This window comes from Vulpes vulpes, chromosome 4, assembly GCF_048418805.1.
Source record: "Vulpes vulpes isolate BD-2025 chromosome 4, VulVul3, whole genome shotgun sequence".
Taxonomy (NCBI): Eukaryota; Metazoa; Chordata; class Mammalia; order Carnivora; family Canidae; genus Vulpes; species Vulpes vulpes.
Window position 1 is genome coordinate 21,174,267 of NC_132783.1, and position 23,658 is coordinate 21,197,924.

At 40.0% G+C, this 23,658-nt stretch overlaps 1 long non-coding RNA gene across 1 annotated transcript in view; it reads left to right on the top strand.

The window, feature by feature from the left end:
* The window catches only part of LOC140598434 (uncharacterized), a 71,171-nt gene extending 57,467 nt beyond the window's left edge, over positions 1-13,704 (top strand). The window contains exons 4-5 of the long non-coding RNA XR_012000865.1: positions 1,489-1,705; positions 13,613-13,704. This is a non-coding gene — a long non-coding RNA (uncharacterized lncRNA). The remainder of the gene's footprint in view (positions 1-1,488; positions 1,706-13,612) is intronic.
* The last annotated feature ends 9,954 nt before the right edge of the window (positions 13,705-23,658 follow it).

Below are 23,658 nucleotides of genomic sequence, written 5' to 3' on the forward strand. Positions count from 1 at the left end.
AGTTTGGATTGCACCTCATTTAATTGATTTTTAATTTCGGCCTGATTAGATCTAAATTCTGCAGTCATGAAGTCTCTTGAATCCTTTATGCTTTTTTCTAGAGCCACCAGTAGCTTTATAATTGTGCTTGTGAACTGGCTTTCTGATATTGAATTGTAATCCAAATTTTATAACTCTGTGGGTGAGAGGACTGTCTCTGATTCTTTCTTTAGAGGTGAGTTTTTCCTTCTAGTCATTTTGCTCAGTGCATCGTGGCCAAAAACAAGTTGTACTGGAAAAAGGAGAAAAGGAGAGAAAAAAAAGAAAAGAATAAAAGCGGGGGGGGGGGGAACAAACGGAAAACAAAAATCAAGGGGGAGTGTCCTCTGATTCTATACACTGTAAATCCCTCGACTGCTCTTGAACTTTCTAGTGCTGCTTGGTCAATAACTTTATTTCCCCCTGTCCTTCTAGCTGTTCTTCACCTGGGGGAGGGGCCTGCTGGGCCTGCTGTGCTGATTCTCAGGTGTGTGCACCTGGTGGAGATGCCCAGCCCCCTGCCAGGTGCATTGCTCCATGGGAGCTGTTTATCCTGTGAGGCGCCTGCTCAGTCCGGGGTAAAAGGTGACACCAGTAGGAACAACAGTGGCAGCGGCCAGCTCTCCAGCCCTAGAGTCAAGTCCCGCAGTAATACCGGGAGCTCCCAGTCCACAGGGACCTGGATGCTCCCTGGGCAGGGGCACCAATCTGTACAGCTGGGGGCGGCAGCAGGAGCGTCCTTGCTCTCCTGTGTCCTCCCAGCCTCTGCCTGTCCTGGGGGGTGCCGGATCTTGGGCTGTGTCCCCCGTGCCCTGGGCTCTGGGGTCCTAACCGTTGGAATCCAGCTCCTGGGCTCGCAGCCACCTCCGTGCATCACCGCCACCTGAACTGCTCCAGGGCCATAGTGGACGCATGCTCCAGGCCTTTAGGGAGCTCTACCTGGGGTGTGTGGCTCGCTCTCCCCCAGGGTGCACTTCCTCCATTACTGCACCTGGGAGCCTGAAGGCATCACCACCCCTCTTGGGATCCTGCCCGAGCTCCCTCCCAGCGCCTTTCCATCTGGAAAGTTTGGTAAAGCTCCCGCTTCTCCGGGCCTGTGCTTTCCTGTCTTGGGGGCACTTGCTGCGTGGCCTAAGCCTGGCTCCTCACGGGGCCCCTCCCGCTTGGCTGCTGTTTTCTTTATTTTTTGTTTCCATCTTCCTACCTTGATAGAAGTGCCAACTCTTCTCACTGTAGCATTCCAGCTGTTCTCTTTTTAAATCTCAGACTGAATTCGTAGGTTTTCAGGATGATTTGAAAGTTATCTAGGTAAGTTGGTGGGGACAGGTGCCTTGGGGACCCTACTCTTCCGCCATCTTGCCCCGCCTGGCCACGCTCAAAATTTTTAATGATTCTTAGAACCTGGATATCCTGACTGATGCAGCAAGAGGGCAACAATCCGTGTATATTCAACTGTTGTCTTTCTTCCAGGGCAAAAGCCAAGTCAGAAGAGTTAGAGGCCATGCAGTCCCATTGTTTGAAGAACGGAGTCACCGACCTCTCCATGCCCAGGATTGGATGTGGTCTTGATGTCCAGAGCGTGTGAAGGATATCTGAGGCTCTCAGAACGCCTCTTCATCCAGGATGGACCGGCAGGGCCCCTTCTCTCCAGAGCAGCCTCCGGGAATTGCCCCACAGAGGGGAAGCGGTGAGTTGGGGGGCACGTCCAGCAGGGGCTGAGCAGGCGCCCACCTGCGGTCTTCACCAAGTGCACGATGCCTTCCCAGAGCCTGATAGTCCTTCCTTGGCTGGACGGCCAAAAGGAGTAGCCAAAAAGGACTATCAACGGGTTACAGCCTCTTTTCCCCCAACGGGCTGCTGAGGGGCAGCAGCACCGGGTGCCCACCCACCTGGGGGCATGGAGCCGCATGTGGCCCCTGCAGGCCCTTAGCCCCAAGGACAGCTCCCCGGGAGGGCCGGCAGTGGGGCAAGGCCAAGCTGGGGACCCTCTGCAGGGCTGCATCTGCCCAACAGTGGCTGACAGGGTCGGCCAGGGAGGGCGGCATGCAGGGCAGGAGGCAGAGGCTGCTGGGGCCCTGGTACAGGCTGGTTGATCTTCTTAAAGAACCAGCTCCTGGTTTCATTGATCTGTTCTATTGTTTTCTTAGTTTCTATTTCATTTATTTCTGCTCTATGCTTTATTATTTTCTTTCTTTTGCTAGTTTGGGGTTTTATTTGTTCTTCTTTTTCTAGCCTCTGTAGGTGTAAGTTTAGGTTGTTTATTTGATATTTTTCTTGCTTCTTGAGGTAGGGCTGGATTGCTCTAAACTTCCCTCTTAGAAAGGTTTCTGCTGGATTGCAAAGTTTTTGGACCACTGTGTTTTCATTTTCATTGGTCTGCAAGTGTCTTTAAATTGCTTCTTTGATTTCTTCTCTTACAATTTTAAATATTTGATTACATGTGTATATTGGAAAACATTATGTAATGTCAAGAGCATGAGGTCTGGAATCCCATTACGTAGTTTTAAACCTTCCTCATAATTTACTACCTACATGACACTGGATAGACTAGTTACACTTCTGAAGCCTCACTGTTGTCATTTATAAAATCAGGATGGTGATAAAAGCACCTGCTTCCAGAGAAGGATACAGTCAACAAAACTAAAAGACAACCTACAGAATGGGAGAAGATATTTGCAAATGACATATCAGATAAAGGGCCAGTTTCCAAGATCTATAAAGAACTTATTAAACTCCACAGCAAAGAAACAAACAATCCAATCATGAAACGGGCAAAAGACATGAACAGAAATCTCACAGAGGAAGACATAGACATGGCCAACATGCACATGAGAAAATGCTCTGCATCACTTGCCATCAGGGAAATACAAATCAAAACCACAATGAGATACCACCTCACACCAGTGAGAATGGGGAAAATTAACAAGGCAGGAAACCACAAATTTTGGAGAGGATATGGAGAAAAGGGAACCCTCTTACACTGTTGGTGGGAATGTGAACTGGTGCAGCCACTCTGGAAAACTGTGTGGAGGTTCCTGAAAGAGTTAAAAATAGACCTGCCCTACGACCCAGCAATTGCACTGCTGGGGATTTACCCCAAAGATACAGATGCAATGAAACGCTGGGACACCTGCACCCCGATGTTTCTAGCAGCAATGTCCACAATAGCCAAACTGTGGAAGGAGCCTCGGTGTCCATTGAAAGATGAAGGGATAAAGAAGATGTGGTTTATGTATACAATGGAATATTACTCAGGCATTAGAAATGACAAATACCCACCATTTGCTTCAACATGGATGGAACTGGAGGGTATTATGCTGAGTGAAGTAAATCAATCAGAGAAGGACAAACATTATATGGTCTCATTCATTTGGGGAATATAAATAATAGTGAAAGGGAATAGAGGGGACGGGAGAAGAAATGGGTAGGAAATATCAGAAAGGGAGACAGAACATGGAAGACTCCTAACTCTAGGAAATGAACTAGGGGTGGTGGAAGGGGAGGGGGGTGGGGTGGGGGCGACTGGGTAGTGGGCACTGAGGGGGGCACTTGATAGGATGAGCACTGGGTGTTATTCTGTATGTTGGCAAATTGAACACCAATAAAAAATAAATTTATTATTAAAAAAAAAGCACCTGCTTCATCGGGTTGCTATGAGAATTAAATGAGATCATACTGCAGAAATCTTAGTAGGATACCTAATAGAGTAATCCAGAGGATGACTGCTGAGATTCCAAATACAGAATGAAAGAGCAGCTCAGATCCACTCTTACCTAGCCACACTCCATCAGTCTTGAAATATGTATCAGGTACAGTTTTAAAGACTTCATGAAAATTTACTGCTAGCAATAATGACACAAATGATACACCATCCATGATGTGAATTCAGTGGCAAATGTGTATTAACATTTTGAGATCAGCCTGCCACATATACATTTGCTGCTTTCACTCATTGTCTCTTCCACCAAACCTACTATGCAGGAAAACCTCTGATACACAAAGCTGTTGGGAATTTGGTCTTTGTGGCTAGAGAGAGCTCTTTGAACTCCTGATTAGTTCAGAGATTTTAGGTCTGTAGCAGATTGGAGACCCTTACAAGGCTCAAATCATACTGCATTTTATTTAGTCGAGTAAGGTAAAACTAAGTAGAGCAGAGTGAGGGAAAGAAGAAAACAGAGCCTAATAGGTAATGACACACAGTGATGGTTAATTTTATATGTTATTGTGGTTATGCTATGGTGGTTATGCTATGGTGCCCAATAATTTGTTCAAGAACTAGTGTAGACATTACTGTGAATATATTTTTTAGATGTGAATAACATTTAAATTAGTAGGCTTTGAGTTAGGCAGATTACATTCCGTAGTGTGGGTAGGCATCATCCAAACACTTGAAGGCCATTAGAGCAAAGACCAGTTTCCTTAGAAGGAATTCAGCCTCAAGACTGTGCCATAGAAACCTTGCCTGAATTTCTCATTTGCCTGTGCAATTTGGGATCAAGACTATAACATCAATTCTTACCTGAATTTCTAGCCTGCAAGCTTGCCCTATAGATTTGAGACTTGCCAGACTCCACAATTGTGTGAGCCCATTTCCTCTTTTGAAATAATGATTTGATTGATTGATTGATTGAGAGCATGCAAGAAAAGGGGCAGAGGGAGAAGTAACACGTTTCTAGATAAAAGTTGTGGTTGTTTTTCCCTCCAAATTCTAATCTTCTCTTAAGGATAATACTTTCCTCTTAAATTATAGCCATTTACAGATTTTCTTAAAATCCATTCATGTGCTTTGGAAAGAAATCTAAAATTTGTGGTCTGTAAAGAAATACTAATGCTATAAAATTCGTGTTCATTCTGGGAGGCCTGAGACACTTTTTTTTTTTTTAAAGAAAATGTTAGAAGGGAACTAACATTTAGGAGATTGGCACAGAGTTGTTTGAAAAAATTAAGAGGTTGATCACTATGGATGTAGTCTGCATGTTTGCACACAATCCAATCAAGAATAAGCTGACCCAATTATCTAGACATAACTGTGCCAGTCTCTTTGGGTGCAGAAGCCTGTGTTCTCCTAAGAGAGACAAAGCTAAAACATACTACACATTTATAACAATATTTTTGGGTTCACAAAACTTTTTGCTCAGATCCATAAATAAAATAATAGAGCAAAAAGTATCAAAAAAAAAGAGTTGAGCTGCTTGTTCAAGGCTGTAGGAGTGACCAGGGCAAGGCTCCACTGGTTTGCTTAAATTTCACACTGCTCTAGCCCTGCTCTTGTAGGTGCCATGGAGAACCATCTGAGAACCATTCAGAACTCACATTTTCTATTTCCTCATATTCTAGAACCCGTGGATTACATGTGTGTTATCCATAAAAAGCATTTGAGGCTAGCCCTAGAATTGCTGAAAAGATATACATATATACATAGACAAAAGAGTAACATTGAAATTTCAATTTCAGAAAATGTTAAATTAAAAAAAGAAATGGGCATTAAAGACTACATGTCACAAAAATCACAGGAAAATGATTATAAGGCTACAGAAATTCACAAGAGAAAATGCCAACATGACTGAACAAATCAAGACAGACTGTTGGGAAGCTGACTCTATAGGTCAGACTTGGATGGGAAGAGGACAAGAAGGGAACTGTCTAGGGGCAGCAAGAGCATGAGTACAAGTGCTAGAGCAGAGATGACAAACTGAGAAATTCGGAAACTTGAGAATTTTCCACATCTTTGAGTCCTGACTTCTTTTTGCTTTATACCTTCTTCAACTCATTTCTCTCTTCTTGCATTTTAGTATAAGCAGTCAGGAGGACACAAGCTCCTTTAAAACTTTCCTGAGCAATCTACTCAGATAAATATCTGATTTTATTGTTTCCAAGTTCAAACTTCCACAAAATACTAGAACACTCGTTAAGCCAAGTTTCAGCCATTTTATGACAAGGTTCTCCTTTTTTATGGTTTCCAATAACATGTTCCTTATTTCCATTCTGAGATCTCACAGAAAGATCTTCAACATCCATGTTTCGAACAATCTGTTTCTGATTAGTTATGTATTCTCTAAGAAGATAGAGTCTCTCTCTGAAGTTCTTGCTTTTATTTCTGAACTCTTACCAGAATTACCTTCAGCATCTATTACTTCTACCAATAGTACCTTCACAGCAATGTGGGCTTTTCCCAGCATGGCCCTCCAAACTCCTACAGCCTTATTACCCCTTATCCAGTTCTAAAGCTGCTTTGACAGTTTTAGGTATTTGTCATAGTAGGACCCTACTTCTTGCTACCAAAATCAAAGGGGAAAATGAATGAAATGATCTTTTTAAAGATTTTTATTTAATTAAGAGGGAGCGAGAGAGAGCAGGGAAGGAGAGAGATAGACAAGGTATCCCAAGCAGACTCCCCACCCAGTGAGGAACCCCATGTGGGGCTCCATCTCATGACCTGAGCCGAAATCCAGAATTGTATACTCACCCGACTGAGCTACCCAGGTGCCCCTGAAATGATCTTTATTGAAAAAATATAAATTGTATGAAGAGGAAAAAGATCTGATTAGTAATCTCAGAAAATATATAGGTGTCAAAAAAAGAAAAAAAATATGAAAGTAAAAGAATAATCTCTAGAATGACCAAGGTTAAGGAATTAATAAACTGGAAAAAAGAACTGAGAATTTTACCCTGGATGCAGTATGAAGAGAAAAAGTGAAAAAGTTGTTCATATCGAGTGCTCTTTGAGAATCATTGTTTCTTAAAATTTTAGTGGATTCTCGTAAAAGATACTAGAGGAATATTGGAACAAAGTGGTCAAAGACCTAATAGCTGAGAAATTTTAATATAAATAAAAATTGACACAGAGGATACTAAAATAAGATTTATGAGTCTAACAAATCTTACTTAAGGAAGATAAAAGGAACCAGAAGAAATCTTTGATGAAACAAAAATGCAAAATATGGTGTGTCAGTATAACTCGAAATACACTATAATGACAGTAAATGTAATAGATTAAATCGCTTTAATAAATATCAGAAATTGTCAGTGTGGATATAAAAAAAAATCAATTATATGCTGCTTACAGGGGACACTGCTACACAAACAACCTAAAACAGAAAATATAAAAAGGAAGAAAAAAAAAAGAAATAGACTAAGCATATATGAAGCAAAAAAAAAAAAAAAATTGCTAGTGCAACAATATCTGTCAAAGTAGAATATGAAGGGGAATCCCTGGGTGGCTCAGCAGTTTAGCGCCTGCCTTTGGCCCAGGGCGCGATTCTGGAGTCCTAGGATCGAGTCCCGTGTCAGGCTCCCAGCTTGGAGCCTGCTTCTCCCTCCTCCTGTGTCTCTGCCTCTCTCTCTCTCTCTCTCTCTCTCTCTGTCATAAATAAATAAATAAAATTTTTTAAAAAGTAGAATATGAAGTCAAAGCATTAATGTGAATAAAGCATATAAGCTATAATTCATGAAAAGGCTCTAGAAATTATAAATTTGTATGTGCCTAATAATATAGACTTAAACTATAAAATACCAAAAGCCAACAGCTACCAAAACTCAGAATTACAAAATAAAAGGGAAAAGCTCATAGAAGCATAATGGCAAAATTTAACACCTCTCTCAGAAGCTACACATTTGGAGAATATATAGAGAATTTGAGTAACATGTTTGACATAATTGTGAGTTTACATATCCTTGCACTCAAAAGAGAATACAACAGAAAATACACATTCTCCTAAAGCATGCATGCAACATTTTAAATATTTATAAAATTAACTGTATACTCTCAATCACAAAGAGTCATAGTTATTCAAACCGTATTATCTGATTACAATGCAGTTTAATTAGAAATTAACTATTACAACTAATAATTAAAATCCTACAGGTTAGAAAAATCTGAAAAAAAAACACAAAAGCTTAAATAATGACTAGGTTAAAAAAGACTTCACAAGGAAAATCATAAACTGTAATGGTATTACCAACAAACTAAAATATGAAAAATAAATTTGTGAGGTATAGCTAAAGCCATACTTAGAAGTTATGAATAGTCTTCAATATATTTACTACAATGAGCTAGCATTTAATCCAAGCAGATAGATGAAGAAATCAAAAGAGTAAGAAAGTTGAAGCAACAGAATTATAAAAACAAAACACAAAGAGCCTAGGAAAAACATTTATGGAGATGATTTTAAAAATCAATTTCTTTGAAAGCTAATAAACTAGGTAAGCCTCTAGAAAGTTTGACTAGATGTGCCCACACATAAATGTATCATCATATAATGGAATACTACTGTTCAGCCACTTGGACTGAGTGAACCAGATCATCAATACAGAGGAATCACAGACAAAATTGCTGAATGATCAGAAATTCTGTTTTTTAGGGACCTCTGGGTGACTCAGTGATTGAACATCTGCCTGCCTTTGGCTCAGGATGTGATCCTGGTCTGGGGATCGAGTCCCGCATCTGGCTGCCTGTGAGGAGCCTGCTTCTCCCCCTGTCTGTGTCTCTGCCTCTCTATCGGTCTCTTATGAATAAATAGAAAATCTTAAAATTTCTGTCGTTTATTTACTTATTCATTAAACAGTGTTTTGTATGTTTACATATACAATTCAATGTGTGCGTTTGTGTGTGCATGGGTATGTGGTAGATATTTATATGATCAAGTTACCTACAACATGTTCTTCATTAGTATGAAGCACATGGTGAAGTGTAAGCATTTTGAAATCTTCCAAGAATTTAAATTGATGTATGTGTGCTTGGAGTTTCTTTCTTTCCCCTTTCTCCTAATCCTACTCTTTCCTTGCCCAGAGATAATTATTATCCTGAGGATGGTGTTGTTTTGTTTTGTTTTGTTTCCCAGCTAGTTTTATACTTTTACATTTTGGAAAACCTTCCATTCTAATAAAGCAGTTTCTCTTTATCCACTTTAAGAAATTACAATTTTCCTTTGGCAATTTGGTTTTTCTACTTGTTTCTTTTATTTGACAAAGGAATGACTTCATTCTTTAAAAGAGCAAGCCAACTAAATTAATACTGACATTGAGGCCCAAGACTATGAAGAAACTAATTTGTTCATAGCACCAGTTATGCAATGGGTGAGTAAAACAAAACAAAACTGGAAAATAGTCACCATCCACTATAAATCTTCAGAGTATGTATTGGCCCATTTGACTAGCATAGAAAGAATTACAGAAAAATATAAAAGGCATTGTTCAGTGCTCTCTGAAAAAAAAAGTTGGTTTCTTGTACTAAGATATATTTCATTCACCAAATTCTTACATGTTGCTCATATAAATAAAAATTGAGTGATATATATATATATATATATATATATATATATATATATATATATATAATTTTATTCATCATGGTAATTGATCCAGACCAGCTATGAGAATTAGTTTCCTTATATTGGTAGCCTCAGAGTAACTTTCTTTCTGGAATAAAGTAAGATAGTCATTCTAAGTACCTTTATTTTACTTTTAGAAATGTTTAACCTTAACTGTATCACTAAGTGCGTATTAACTAATGATTACACACATCTTACTCCCAGGTATGGTAAAGGCCAATATGGGAACACCTAATTGCCTGTCATTCATTCTAGATTACGCAATTAGATCCTTTTGCAGTTTATCAGAGTTCTCAGGATCTTTTCCTCAAAAATAGGAAATGAATTGCTGTTCTCAGAGATATTATGCTTGAGTATCCTGAGGGAAAAACTAACACTTATTAACTATTTCCCTATGTGAGAAATCTCTTCTCTGAGTCACAGTTGACAAATTAGTTCAGTTTCAGCTTTTCTATGCCTCCTTGTATTTCTATATCCTCTTCAATTTCTTTCTTTCTTTCTTTCTTTCTTTCTTTCTTTCTTTCTTTCTTTCTTTCTTTCTTTCTTTCTTTCTTTCTTCAATATCTTCTTTGGTTTAAAAACTCATAGCTGCATTGCCCAGCTATGTTTTTTGCCCCTTTTATTCTGGATTGTTGATATTTAAAAGAAATTTCATACAAACTTGCAATCATTCCCAAATATATCACACCAATATCACTTTTTTTGGTATAATGAATGAAAATAGTATATCCAAGCACATGTGAATCAGCCTGTGAAGTCATATCTAAAACAATTACTCAAACCTATGTCTTATTGTCACCCCCTAAAATTTCATGTGCTGTGTTCTACCTCTTGTTTTAAAACTTGCAGTTTTTACCAGTATCTATAAAATCTCTATACTCGTAGGAAAGTGAACATATTCATCTGTACATTTTTTTGAGTAGACATTTAGCCAGGCTTTAAAAGTAGTATAAAACTAACACAAGATACAGTTGTTTACCACAGGAGTTTGGATTTTCTGGATAATGTATGAGCACATCAGCATAATTCCTGATGGTCAAAGCAGCATATCAGCCAATGTCTAGTAGGGTCAAGTGCTCATGTTTTATAAAGAACAATTAAATTGATATCCGAAAGGCTTTGTGAAATTTCTCGGAGTGGAGAGCCCAAATGGCTAGCCTACTTTGTGTGTGGCAATGCAGAGTCCAAGAAGAGGTGCGAATTATAGTAGAAAAGTGAGTGTGATTTGTTCAAGAGCCAAGGAAATGTCTGAACCAGTTAAGTAAAGGATCTGCACTGGGAAAGAGTGAAGACAATACTAATTACTAGAGCAGGCTGCATTGTGGAGGATCTTAAAGACGACATTTTTTTTTTTTTTCACGAAAAGAGGAAAAAAAACCAAAGATTTATTGAAATCCATTGATGGCTTCTTAGCAGGGAGTGGAATGTTAAACTATGACTTAAAATAAATTTAGAGAAATGTTTATTAATGTTTCAAGGCTCCTTAATTAACGGGGTCACTTCAAAAGGGTCAAATAATGACAAATAAATATGGGGAAAAACTGCGGCATTTGACTTCCAAAAGGAAAATATGAATTTCCCAAAACTATTTGACAAGGGAATCCTTTCAGGGAAAGGGAAAACAATGCATGGATCATATATTCTATATGCTCTGATACCAATCTCAGTCTATACACTGGGATATGTCAGAAATGTACAGTTCTGTAGTTCTAAGTAGCTCACTTGATGTCTAGTTTGATTGTCTGGTACTAGGAAATTGGTCGGTACTCCTGTTGCTGAGGCATCTCTCCATCTCAGTGGCTTTCTATTTCTTCCATACTATTCTGGGAATGATGGAAATACTTTTACTATCTGATCTGTCCATATTGAGGTATAAGAAACTGCGTGGACATAGAGGGCCCCATCTCTCTTAGACATGTCAGCTCGCTATTCTGTGAGGAATTTCTGCTTCCTGTTGGTTTCCATGCAGGAAAAGGTGCAGATATCCCATGTACCTACCTAGTGGTTTTGGGCTTTTCCCATGAGATTGCCACCTAAATCTTCGACTCTATGCCATGAATCATTTTTGTTTCCTAGAAAGCTAAATCTGTAAAACTCATAAGCAACAAAGAACTCCCTTTTCCTCCTATTCCCCTCTTGCTTCTATTCCATGAGGAGGAGATTTAGTTGCCTCTTAAGGCAGCTTAAGACAGGAAGAAGGATGAGGAAGGAATACCTGAGGTAAAAATGAGTTATTATTTCAAATATTTTTCCTACCGTACTTGGAATACCCTTTAGGAAATGCTAGAGTTCAGAACTGAGGATTAAAAGCCAGTGAAGAAGAGGATATGTGTAGTAGTGGTGCTGCCATGAGTTTTATGATGTGTGGTCTCAAGAAATAATGCCTCCTTGTCTTGTGAACCACCATCTTTGCACATCCTCTCCCACATTAACTCTTGAGAAGTCTCTCTTGCTTCTGGGAACTCTTCCTCCACCCTATGAAAGGAGGAGAAGCTACCTTATGGAAGACATGGGGACCAATTGAGAGCCAGCACCAATAGACAGACACCTAGGTTAACTCCAGATGAGCTGCAGGCTAACTGCAAGTGCACAAGTGACCTCAGCTGAGACCAGACCTGCTCAGATGAGCCTCCACTGAAGTGTTATATGAATCATAACCAAATGAAATGGTTGTCTAACTTACTGAGTTATGGAATGATTTTTATTATCCACATAAAAATATACAACACAACACAATACAAAAGTATGTAATATGATAGATATGGTAGGCATTGAAGATAGAGGAGATATTTTGTGGGGAAATATCCTCAATATGAATATATGGGACCCAGGAAAAAAACTTTAAATGGAAATAGCTGGGTCTTGGAAGGGGTTCATTTTTCATTCATTGGAAAAATAAAGAAAAAGGAAGTGTCAAGTGTCATTATGGAGATTCCAGTCTTCAGTGACTTAATAAACTGTAGACATGTAGGTGGATGGTCCCATGCCAGATGGGGACTTGGTATCATTCTGCAGGTGTGCCTTTTTGGAAATCACTATCACTCCCACTGGCTTGGATTCAACAGGTGATTTTTCTGTTACTGATGAAAAAAACAAACAAACCTGTGTCTTATATCAGAATACTATCAGACCTGACACTAGATTCATCTTAATTCATTAAGACATGAATTACACTATAGAAAAAAAATGAAGACATGTCAAAACTATGGAGGGTTGATGATATATGTCTCTAGGTTCTGAATCTAAACTCTGTTTTACAAAATTGGGTGTTGCCAGTTAGCTGCGATTAGCTAGACTCCAATAATACACTAGTCTCAGGGGAACTTCTCCTAGTTCTATTAACTGCTTTATTAGAAATGTATTTTACATCCATTATCTTATTTAATCTCTAGAACATTTCTAAGATTTAGACATTATTTTCATCCAAATTTTAGGGATGAATAAACTGATAGCAAGCTTGAGGTATAGGCCAAAGGTCATATAGCTGATAAATGGGGGGCACTGGAGTTTGTATTCTGGAGAGGTGGTTTGACATCAAGTCAAGTCCTTTTCTCTCAATGATGCTGATTCTTTTCAACTCATTTTTTTCTTTCCTTTTTAATAATACATTTATTTTTTATTGGTGTTCAATTTGCCAACATAAAGAATAACACCCAGTGCTCATCCCGTCAAGTGCCCCCCTCAGTGCCTGCCACCCAGTCACCCGCACCCCCTGCCCTCCTCCCCTTCCACCACCCCTAGTGCATTTCCCAGAGTTAGGAGTCCTCAACTCATTTTATTTTTTTTATAGTAAATTTATTTTTTATTGGTGTTCAATTTACCAACATACAGAATAACACCCAGTGCTCATCCTGTCAAGTGCCCCCCACAGTGCCCGTCACCCATTCACCCCCACCCCCCACCCTCCTCCCCTTCCACCACCCCTAGTGCGTTTCCCAGGGTTAGGAGTCTTTATGTTCTGTCTCACTTCAACTCATTTTAAAGAGCACTGGAATCCTGTGGTGCCTCAAGAGCCACTGAGCAAAAAGAGGAGGGAGGAGGAATAAAAGCCTCATGCTCGGGTTTCAACCAGAGCACATTTATATATTACAAATAGAAATTCATAATTATGTATTATATGCTTAACTACATATATAATATAATATATATGTGGGATCCATTTAAAATTGTGTTTGAAAATATTCCCCAAAATGGTATCATTCCATGCTATCTCCTAATACTGCTAGAAACCTCTTGAAGTCTATGCTTTTATTGGTCTCCAACAGTGTGAAACCTCCCTTGACCTGTGAGCCAGCCTTCGGAAGAAGGAGCAGCTGAGAATCATTGCCCTGGGGATGCCATGGGCTCCAGAACAGGGGTAAGTATCTGCCAGACCAATGGCAACCTTGCTGTCTGCTTCTGGCTAAAGCCAATTAAATTATTCACAGTACCTGCAGCCTTCTCATTGTTATCACAACTCATTGAATTCTCTCCCAAGAGAGAAGTGATGTCTACTCCAAATATCTTGAGGCAATTTTCAATCAAAAAGTGTACAAGACAAGCCTGTAATGCAAAAAGACCACAAAGGGGTGCTCTTTTTCATATGGCATAGCTATAAGTCACATTTTGTTTATAAATCTTGGATCTAACCATTAATATGAAAGACTTCTAAGAAGAATTCAGAGTTGATAAAATATAGAGAGACCAGAGTTCTCTAACAAAAATAACATAGAGTGATACTTTCTGGTGTACTTTGGGTACAGATTTGAAGTAATTATCATCAGTGGGCTATAGTTCTAACTTTTGGCCTATTTTTACAGCTAATATTGTGATACTAATAGTTACATCTTTAAAACTACAATAGTTTTCAAAGTAACCCAATTCATTAAAATTTACCTCTCTTTTAAAATTTTGTTTCCAGTAGATATTGGGTTGTAACCTCTGTATAATATCTTATTAAACTGTATAAAACATAGGCAAAACTTTATGAAATCCATTTCTTTTTTTAATAAATTAATTTTTATTGGTGTTCAATTTACCATCATACACAATAACACCCAGTTCTCATCCCATCAAGTGCCCCCCTCAGTGCCCGTCACCCATTTCCCTCCACCCCCCGCCCTCCTCCCCTTCCACCACCCCTAGTTCGTTTCCCAGAGTTAGGAGTCTTTATGTTCTGTCTCCCTTCCTGATATTTCCCGGACATTTCTTCTCCCTTCCTTTATATTCCCTTTCACTATTATTCATATTCCCCAAATGAATGAGAACATACACTGTTTGTCCTTCTCCGATTAACCTACTGCACTCAGCATAATACACTCCAATTCCATCCACGTTGAAGCAAATGGTGGGTATTTGTCGTTTCTAATGACTGAGGAATATTCCATTGTATATATACATAAACCACATCTTCTTTATCCATTCATCTTTTGAGGGACACTGAGGCTCCTTCCACAGTTTGGCTATTGTGGACATTGCTGCTAGAAACATCGGGGTGCAGGTGTCCCAGCGTTTCATTGCATCTGTATCTTTGGGGTAAATCCCAGCAGTGCAATTGCTGGGTCGTAGGGCAGATCTATTTTTAACTCTTTGAGGAACCTCCACACAGTTTTCCAGAGTGGCTGCACCATTTCACATTCCCACCAACAGTGCAGGAGGGTCCCCCTTTCTCCACATCCTCTCCAACATTTGTGGTTTCCTGCTTTGTTAATTTTCCCCATTCTCACTGGTGTGAGGTGGGATCTCATTGTGGTTTTGATTTATCTTTCCCTGATGGCAAATGATACAGAGCACGTTCTCATCTGCATGATTGCCATGTCTATGTCTTCCTAGGTGAGATTTCTGTTCATGTCTTTTACCCGTTTCATGATTGGATTGTTTGTTTCTTTGCTGTGGAGCTTAATAAGTTTTTTATAGATCTTGGAAACTAGCCCTTTATCTGATACATCATTTGCAAATATTTTCTCCCATTCTGTAGGTTGTCTTTTAGTTTTGTTGACTGTATCCTTTGCTGTGCAAAAGCTTCTTATCTTGATGAAGTCCCAATAGTTCATTTTTGCTTTTGTGTCCTTTGCCTTCATGGATACATCTTGCAAGAAGTTACTGTGGCCGACTTCAAAAAGGGTGTTGCCTGTGTTCTCTAGGATTTTGATGGACTCTTGTCTCACATTTAGATCTCTCATCCATTTTGAGTTTACCTTTGTGTACGGTGAAAGAGAGTGGTCTAGTTTCATTCTTCTGCATGTGGTTGTCCAATTTTCCCAGCCCCATTTATTGAAGAGACTGTCTTTCTTCCAATGGATAGTCTTCCCTCCTTTATCGAATATTAGTTGACCATAAAGTTCAGGGTCCACTTCTGGATTGTCTATTCTGTTCCATTGATCTATGTGTCTGTTTCTGTGCCACTACCACACTGTCTTGATGACCACAGCTTTGTAGTCCAACCTGAAATCTGGAATTGTGATGCCCCCAGCTATGGTATTCTTTTTTACAATTCTCCTGGCTATTTGGGGTCTTTTCTGATTCCACACAAATCTTAAAATAATTTGTTCTAACTCTCTGAAGAAAGTCCATGGTATTTTGATAGGGATTGCATTAAACGTGTAAATTGCCCTGGGTAACATTGACATTTTGACAATATTAATTCTGCCAATCCATGAGCATGGACTATTTTTCATCTCTTTGTGCCTTACTCAATTTCTTTCAGATGTGTTCTATAGTTTTGAGAGTATAGATCCTTTACCTCTTTGGTTAGGTTAATTCCTAGGTATCTCATGCTTTTGGGTGCAATTGTAAATGGGATTGACTCCTTAATTTCTCTTTCTTCAGTCTCATTGTTAGTGGATAGAAATGCCATTGATTTCTGGGCATTGATTTTGTATCCTGCCACACTACCAAATTCCTGTTTGAGTTCTAGCAATCTTGGGGTGGAGGCTTTTGGGTTTTCTATGTAGAGTATCATGTCATCGGCGAAGAGGGATAGTTTGACTTCTTCTTTGCCAATTTGTATGCCTTTAATGTCTTTTTGTTGTCTGATTGCTGAGGCGAGGACTTCCAGTACTATGTTCAATAGCAGTGGTGAGAGTGGACATCCCTGTCTTGTTGCTGATGTTAGGGGAAAGGTTCCCAGTGGTTCCCCATTGAGAATGATATTTGCTGTGGGCTTTTCGTAGATGGCTTTTAAGATGTCGAGGAAAGTTCCCTCTATCCCAACCCTCTGAAGTGTTTTGATCAGGAATGGACGCTGTATTTTGTCAAATGCTTTCTCTGCATCTAATGAGAGGATCATATGGTTCTTGGTTTTTCTCTTGCTGATATGATGAATCACATTGTTTGTTTTACAACTGTTGAACCAGCCTTGTGTCGCGGGGATAAATCCTACTTGGTCATGGTGAATAATTTTCTTAATGAACTATTGGCTAGTATCTTGTTGAGAATTTTTGCATCCACGTTCATCAGGGATATTGGTCTGTAATTCTCCTTTTTGGTGGGGTCTTTGTCTGGTTTCGGAATTAAGGTGATGCTGGCCTCATAGAACGAATTTGGAAGTACTCCATCTCCTTCTATCTTTCCAAAAAGCTTTAGTAGAATAGGTATGATTTCTTCTTTCAACGTTTGATAGAATTCCCCTGGGAAACCATCTGGCCCTGGACTCTTGTGTCTTGGGAGGTTTTTGTTGACTGCTTCAATTTCCTCCCTGGTTATTGGCCTGTTCAGATTTTCTATTTCTTCCTGCTCCAGTTTTGGTAGTTTGTGGCTTTCCAGGAATGTGTCCATTTCTCCTAGATTGCTCAATTTACTGGCGTAGAGCTGTTCATAATATGTTTTTAAAATCGTTTGTATTTCCTTGGTGTTGGTAGTGACCTCTCCTTTCTCATTCATGATTTTATTAATTTGAGTCTTCTTTCTCTTCTTTTTAATAAGGCTGGCTAATGGTTTATCTATCTTATTAATTCCTTCAAAGAACCAACTCCTGGTTCTGTTGATCTGTTCCTCAGTTCTTTTGGTCTCGATTTCATTTAGTTCTGCTCTAATTTTAATTAACGCTTCTTCTGCAGGGCGTGGGGTCCATTTGCTGCTTTTTCTCTAGCTCCTTTATGTGTAAGGTGAGCTTTTGTATTTGAGTTATTTTCAGTTTTTGAATGGATCCTTGTGTTGTGATGTATTTCCCCCTCAGGGCTGCTTTTGCTGCATCCCAAAGATTTTGAATGGTTGTATCTTTATTCTCATTAGTTTCCATGAATCTTTTTAATTCTTCCTTAATTTCCTGGTTGACCTTTTCATCTTTTAGCAGGATGTTCCTTAACCTCCACGTGATTGTGGTCCTTCCAAACTTCTTGTTGTGATTAAGTTCTAATTTCAAGGCATTATGATCTGAGAATATACAGGGAACTATCCCGATCTTTTCGTATCGGTTCAGACCCGATTTGTGACCCAGTATGTGTCTATTCTGGAGAAAGTTCCATGTGCACTTGAGAAGAATGTGTATTCAGTTGAGTTTGGATGTAAAGTTCTATAGATATCTGTGAAATCCATCTGGTCCCATGTATCATTTAAAGCTCTCATTTCTTTGGAGATGTTGTGCTTAGAAGACCTATTGAGGGTAGAAAGAGCTAGATTGAAGTCACGAAGTTTAAGTGCATTATTATCTAAGTATTTCTTCACTTTGGTTATTAATTGATTTAAATATTTGGCAGCTCCCACATTCGGGGCATATATATTGAGGATTGTTAAGTCCTCTTGTTGGATAGATCCTTTGAGTATGATATAGGGTCCCTCTTCATCTCTCACTATAGTGTTTGGGGTAAATTTTAATTTATCTGATATGAGGATGGCTACCCGTGCTTTCTTTTGAGGAGCATTTGAATCGTAAATGGTTCTCCAACCTTTTATTTTCAGGTTGTAGGTGTCCTTCTGTCTAAAATGAGTCTCTTGTAGACAGCAAATAGACGGGTCCTGCTTCTTTATCCAGTCTGAAACCCTGCGCCTTTTAATGGGGTCATTAAGCCCGTTTACGTTCAGAGTTACTATTGACAGATATGAGTTTAGTGTCATCATGATATCTATTCAGTCCTTGTTTTTGTGGATTGTTCCACTGAACTTCTTCTTAAAGGGGAATATTAAGAGTCCCCCTTAAAATTTCCTGCAGAGCTGGTTTGGAGGTCACGTATTCTTTCAGTTCCTGCCTGTCTTGGAAGCTCTTTATCTCTACTTCCATTTTGAATGAGAGCCTTGCTAGATGAAGTATTCTTGGTTGCATGTTCTTCTCATTTAGGACCCTGAATATATCCTGCCAGCCCTTTCTGGCCTTCCAGGTGTCTGTGGAGAGGTCTGCTGTCACCCTAATATTTCTTCCCATAAAAGTCAGGGATTTCTTGTCCCTTGCTGCTTTAAGGATCTTCTCTTTATCTTTGGAATTTGCAAGCTTAACTATTAAATGTCGAGGTGTTGAATGGTTTTTATTGATTTTAGCGGGGGGGGGGTCTCTCTATTTCCTGGATCTGAATGCCTGTTTCCCTTCCCAGATTAGGAAAGTTTTCAGCTAGGATTTGTTCAAATACATATTCTGGACCTCTGTTCCTTATGGCGCCCTCGGGAATCCCAATTAAACGTAGGTTTTTCTTCCTCAGGCTGTTGTTTATTTCCCTTAATCTGTCTTCATGGTCTGTTAATTGTCTGTCTCTTTTTTCCTCAGTTTCCGTCTTTGCCATCATCTTGTCTTCTATGTCACTCACTCGTTCTTCCACTTCGTTAACCCTCGTCGTTAGGACTTCTAGCGTGGATTGCATCTCATTGAATTGATTTTTAATTTCTGCCTGATTGGATCTAAATTCTGCAGTCATGAAGTCTCTTGAGTCCTTTATGCTTTTTTCTAGAGCCACTAGTAGCTGTATAATAGTGCTTCTGAATTGGCTTTCTGACATTGAATTGTAATCCAGAGTTTGTAACTCTGTTGGAGAGAGGAGTGTTTCTGATTCTTTCTTTTGAGGTGAGGTTTTCCTTCTAGTCATTTTGCTCAGTGCAGACTGGCCAAAAACAAGTTGTATTGGGAAAAAGAGAAAAAGAGAGAGAGAGAGAAGGAAAAAAAAAGAGAAAAAGGAAAAAGAGAAAGGAGAAAAAAGGGGAAAAAAGAAAAAGAGAAAGAAAAAGAAAGAAAGGTGAAAAAAAGGGGTGGGGGAAGCAATCAGAAATCAAAAAGAGAGAAAAAAACACAAAACAAAACAAAAAATACAAAAAACACGGGGGAGTATCTTCTGATTCTGTATCCTTTAAGTCCCTTGACTTCCCCTGGAACTGGTCCTTCTAGCTGGTCTTCTTGGGGAGGGGCCTGTTGTGCTGATTTTCAGGTGTTAGCACTTGGGGGAGCTGCTCTGCCCCCTGCCTGGTGGAGGGCTCAGTGGGGGTTGTTTACCCGTGAGGCCCCAGGAGGAACAGCCACAGTGGGGTGGCAGCTCAGGATACCTGGATTCGGCCCCGCAGTAACTCCGGGGCTCTCTGTCTGCAGGGCCTGGAGGCCCCGGGGCAGGGCCGCTGATCTGCTCAGCTCCTGGCAGGAGCGTCCTTGCTCTCCTGGGCCCTCCCGGCCTCTTCCTGTCCCTGGGGGAGGCCGGATTCTGGGCTGTGTCCTGGCGCCCTGTGCTTTGGCGCCTGCGCCCTTGGATTCGTGCTCCAGGCCATGCAGCCCTCTCCACGGAGCCGCCCCCCCGAGACCCTCTGAGCTGCTCCGGTCCCGCCGTGTTTGCTACAGCCCTTAGGGATCTCAGCGCACTCTCCTTGGTGCGCCGCAGGTGCCTGTTTGTGTCCCAGGGAGCCCGAGGGCATCCCCGCCTTCCTGGGTCCTGCTCTAACTCCCTAAGGGTGCCTTTCCACGGGGAAGGTTGGTGCAGCTCCTGCTTCTCCGGGACGGGGCTCTCCTGTCCTGGGGACAGTTGCCCTGGCCTCAGCCCGGCTGCTCGCAGGGCCGCTCCCTCTTGGAGGCCTTTTGTTTCTTTATTTCTTTTTCCCCATCTTCCTACCTTGAGAGAAGCGTGAACTCTTCTCACTGTAGCATTCCAGCTGGTCTCTCTTTAAATCTCAGGCAGAATTCGTACATTTTCAGATTGATTTGAAGGTTATCTAGGTAATTTGGTGGGGACAGGATATTGGGGACCCTACTCTTCCGCCATCTTGCCCCTCCTCCATGAAATCCATTTCTTAAATGAGGAAGTATCTGAGTTGGAACGTGGAGAATCTTGTGGGGTTTTTTTCTATTTTGTTTTTTTTTTTGTTTGTTTGTTTTTGTTTTTGAGGAAAAACTCACATGGCTGGAGAGAACTGGAGAGAAAACATGTCTGTCTGTATAACTGCAGTCCCTCCTTATGTCTTGCTTTGCCTAATGCTGGCTGTCGTCGTGAGCTTGGGGTAAAGCTGTCATCTTATTAGACAGTGTTATGACCAGAGGAGCTCATTGTGTTATGAGGAAGCCATGACTTTGCCTATGTTTACAAGCTCCACCCCCCATCACAGATCAGGTTGAGAGTTGAACCTTGGCTTGTCAAACTCCAGAGCCCTGGTTCTTTTCTATCTTATCACACCACTCTTCTCTCTCTTTTGTGTAGTCAGTCTAGTATGTAATCTCCTGGACGGGAAGAAAGCGACTCAACTGCTCTCTGTTTCACACTTTAACAACACCCCTTCCCATATTCCACCAGCGTAGGATAATGAACTCTGCCATTCCAAGGAAGCCTATGAGGATGCGCACTTTTCAGAACTGAACCAGTTTACTACTACACATTTCAGATTCAAAGCATGGATTCTAAACCCCAAGGGACACAAATGAGAACTCTCTTACCTTTTTTATAAAGTTGTTTATCAATTCAAAGCTGGAGGAATTAGGTGGACAAAGAATGCATGGGGCTCTACTCTCTGATAAATTAAAATCTGTCATCTGATTGGATGAGGATTGTTGCTCAATGTTGTATAACACTCCAAAAAGGCATCACAAGAGAACAGCATTCGCTTTTGGCAGCTGGGCTAGAAGCCTAAAGTCAGACAGATGCACTTTTGAATAAGGCAAGTCATTGCACTTAGGAAGCTGGAAGTATAGAGACGGAGAACAGAGAATATCATTCTAGATCTAGTACACAACGCGTTGTAGCAGAGTTCCAGGCATTAATGTATACAAAAAAAAGTTACACTGAATTCAATTTCTGAGCCAACCCACTCCGGTTAAAGGTTTGATAAGCTTATGGTTATACTTCTGGCTACTGATGCTCTAGCATCTCTCTTAGGCCACTGAGTTTTGTCTACTAGTTTCATATATTCAGATTGTGTACAATGGTAAAGGATTCTACATTAATAAGGTCAGGTGAAGAGCAAAAATAGCCATAACACATGCCTGTATTCTGAAACATGCCTCCATGGGTATGTAGAATTGAAACTCTTTGGCATTGATCATTATTTTAGTGGACAGAGTGGCAAAAATTAAGCCAATATTTTCCTAATAGTATATTGGCTATACTTCAGATACATGACCAGAGTCGAGTAATTATAGCATCATTACCTTTGGGCTACATTTATTTTCTCCTCCTCAGTCGATTCATCAATAACACCAAGCCATTTATCATAGAGGTCGAATGAAAACATACCTCCTTGGATATTTTGAAAAAAATCCTTATGGTTATAAAAAATATAAACACACAATAGAAAATATATGTTGGAAGTATTACAGAGAAAACAGTTGAAAACTTCAGTTAAGTCCCTACTTCCTTCATAGATACCCAAACTGTGTCCCACACGGAGCTCAGCTCTGACTCTCCATTGATGTGCACATTCGAAAGCAGGTGTAGATTTTCTCCAACAAAAACGAAAGCTTCAAAGCAGAGCCTAGGCTTTAGTGGAAATAAAGACAAAGCTCCGTTCTATCATATGGCACTTACTCTTTTGTGTGCTTTTTTGCAAACTACTACAAAAGCTGCTCTCATAATTGCCTCACTCTTCCTTTCCTTTACTGTATAAAATAGACAGTCTAATGGCAAACTCATGATGGTCCTGAGGATATATTAATTTCTAGTGGAGACCAATTATCCAGATAGTTTGACATGATACTATTCAGGCCAAGGTTGCAGAGACTGATTCTCCACAAAGATTAGACAGCTTTAAGAAGGGAAAACTTTAGAAAGGTCTAAGAACCTACGCACACGTGGACACCATATAATCTGTGCTTGTAACATGGAAATAGAAAGGACCCTACTAAGTCTTGGTAGAAAAGTCAATTCCATGTGTGCACATTAAAGAGGACAACACTTATCCTGCGATTCGGGTACGTAATGTATCATCATTCTTTCCCCTGTCTCTTGATGGCTATATATATTTTTTTACTGGTGTGTTTTACTGTTGCCCAGTGTAGTAGTGGTCAGGGACTATTGCTATTTATCATAGAGTTGAACAGTAATGGGGGACAAGGAAATTCCAAAGGTGAAAAAGAAGGATGAAATATGACCTTGATTCTAAGAGTGTCATCATTACTGCATTAACATCCCTTTGTTTAGAGCTGTTAGGTGCCAAGGTAGATGGATTAAATTGTCTGTTCTAATTCTCACTTCTTTCTCCATTTCCCTTTCAGAAATAGAGCTGGATATCTGTGATTTAGCTGTATAATTTCGAAACTAATCTATTTCTTGGTTGATCTATAGAATTTTCAGAATTCCAAACTACTTTTCTCTGTTGCACCTACTCCAAAAGTTAGATTTATCAAAAGAGGCATGTAGCAAGAGCTGGTTACCATGTTGTTATAACCTTGCGTGGTGGGCTAGACATCACAAATATTAACCAAAGGATGCTTAGGATGTGGTGAAAGGAGGCACAATTGGCAAAATCCTTCCTCCATGACTTACAAAGTATAAGGCATTAAGAGACAGGAGAGAATGATGGTTAAGAATGATTTGGTCACCTCACTGAGCCTTTTTGGATTCCTCATAAAGTAAACACTTGCTTACTATTGTAAACTTCTATACCAATTTTCAAATGTTTCATATTATTTTCCTTTTGGAAACTGCCTTCATTAGGAGGGTGGTGAGGAAGTCATCAAAAGCAGGATGTTTGCTTTGGTAAACATTATGTATGTGCCAGTGGATATTTTGAAATTTATTATTATTACTAGTAGTCATATTAGTATTAGTATTTTTAAGGGGTCTTCAGGTGGGCGGTGTGTGGTGAAAACAAAGTATTTCTAATCTATGTGGCTTTTAACCCCTACAGTATCTTCCTTAAATTTTCATTTCATGAAGTGTTTTCCAGTGTGTCAAGTTCTTAATCAGTTATGCCTATGATGGTTCTTGGGAAATCTTAATGA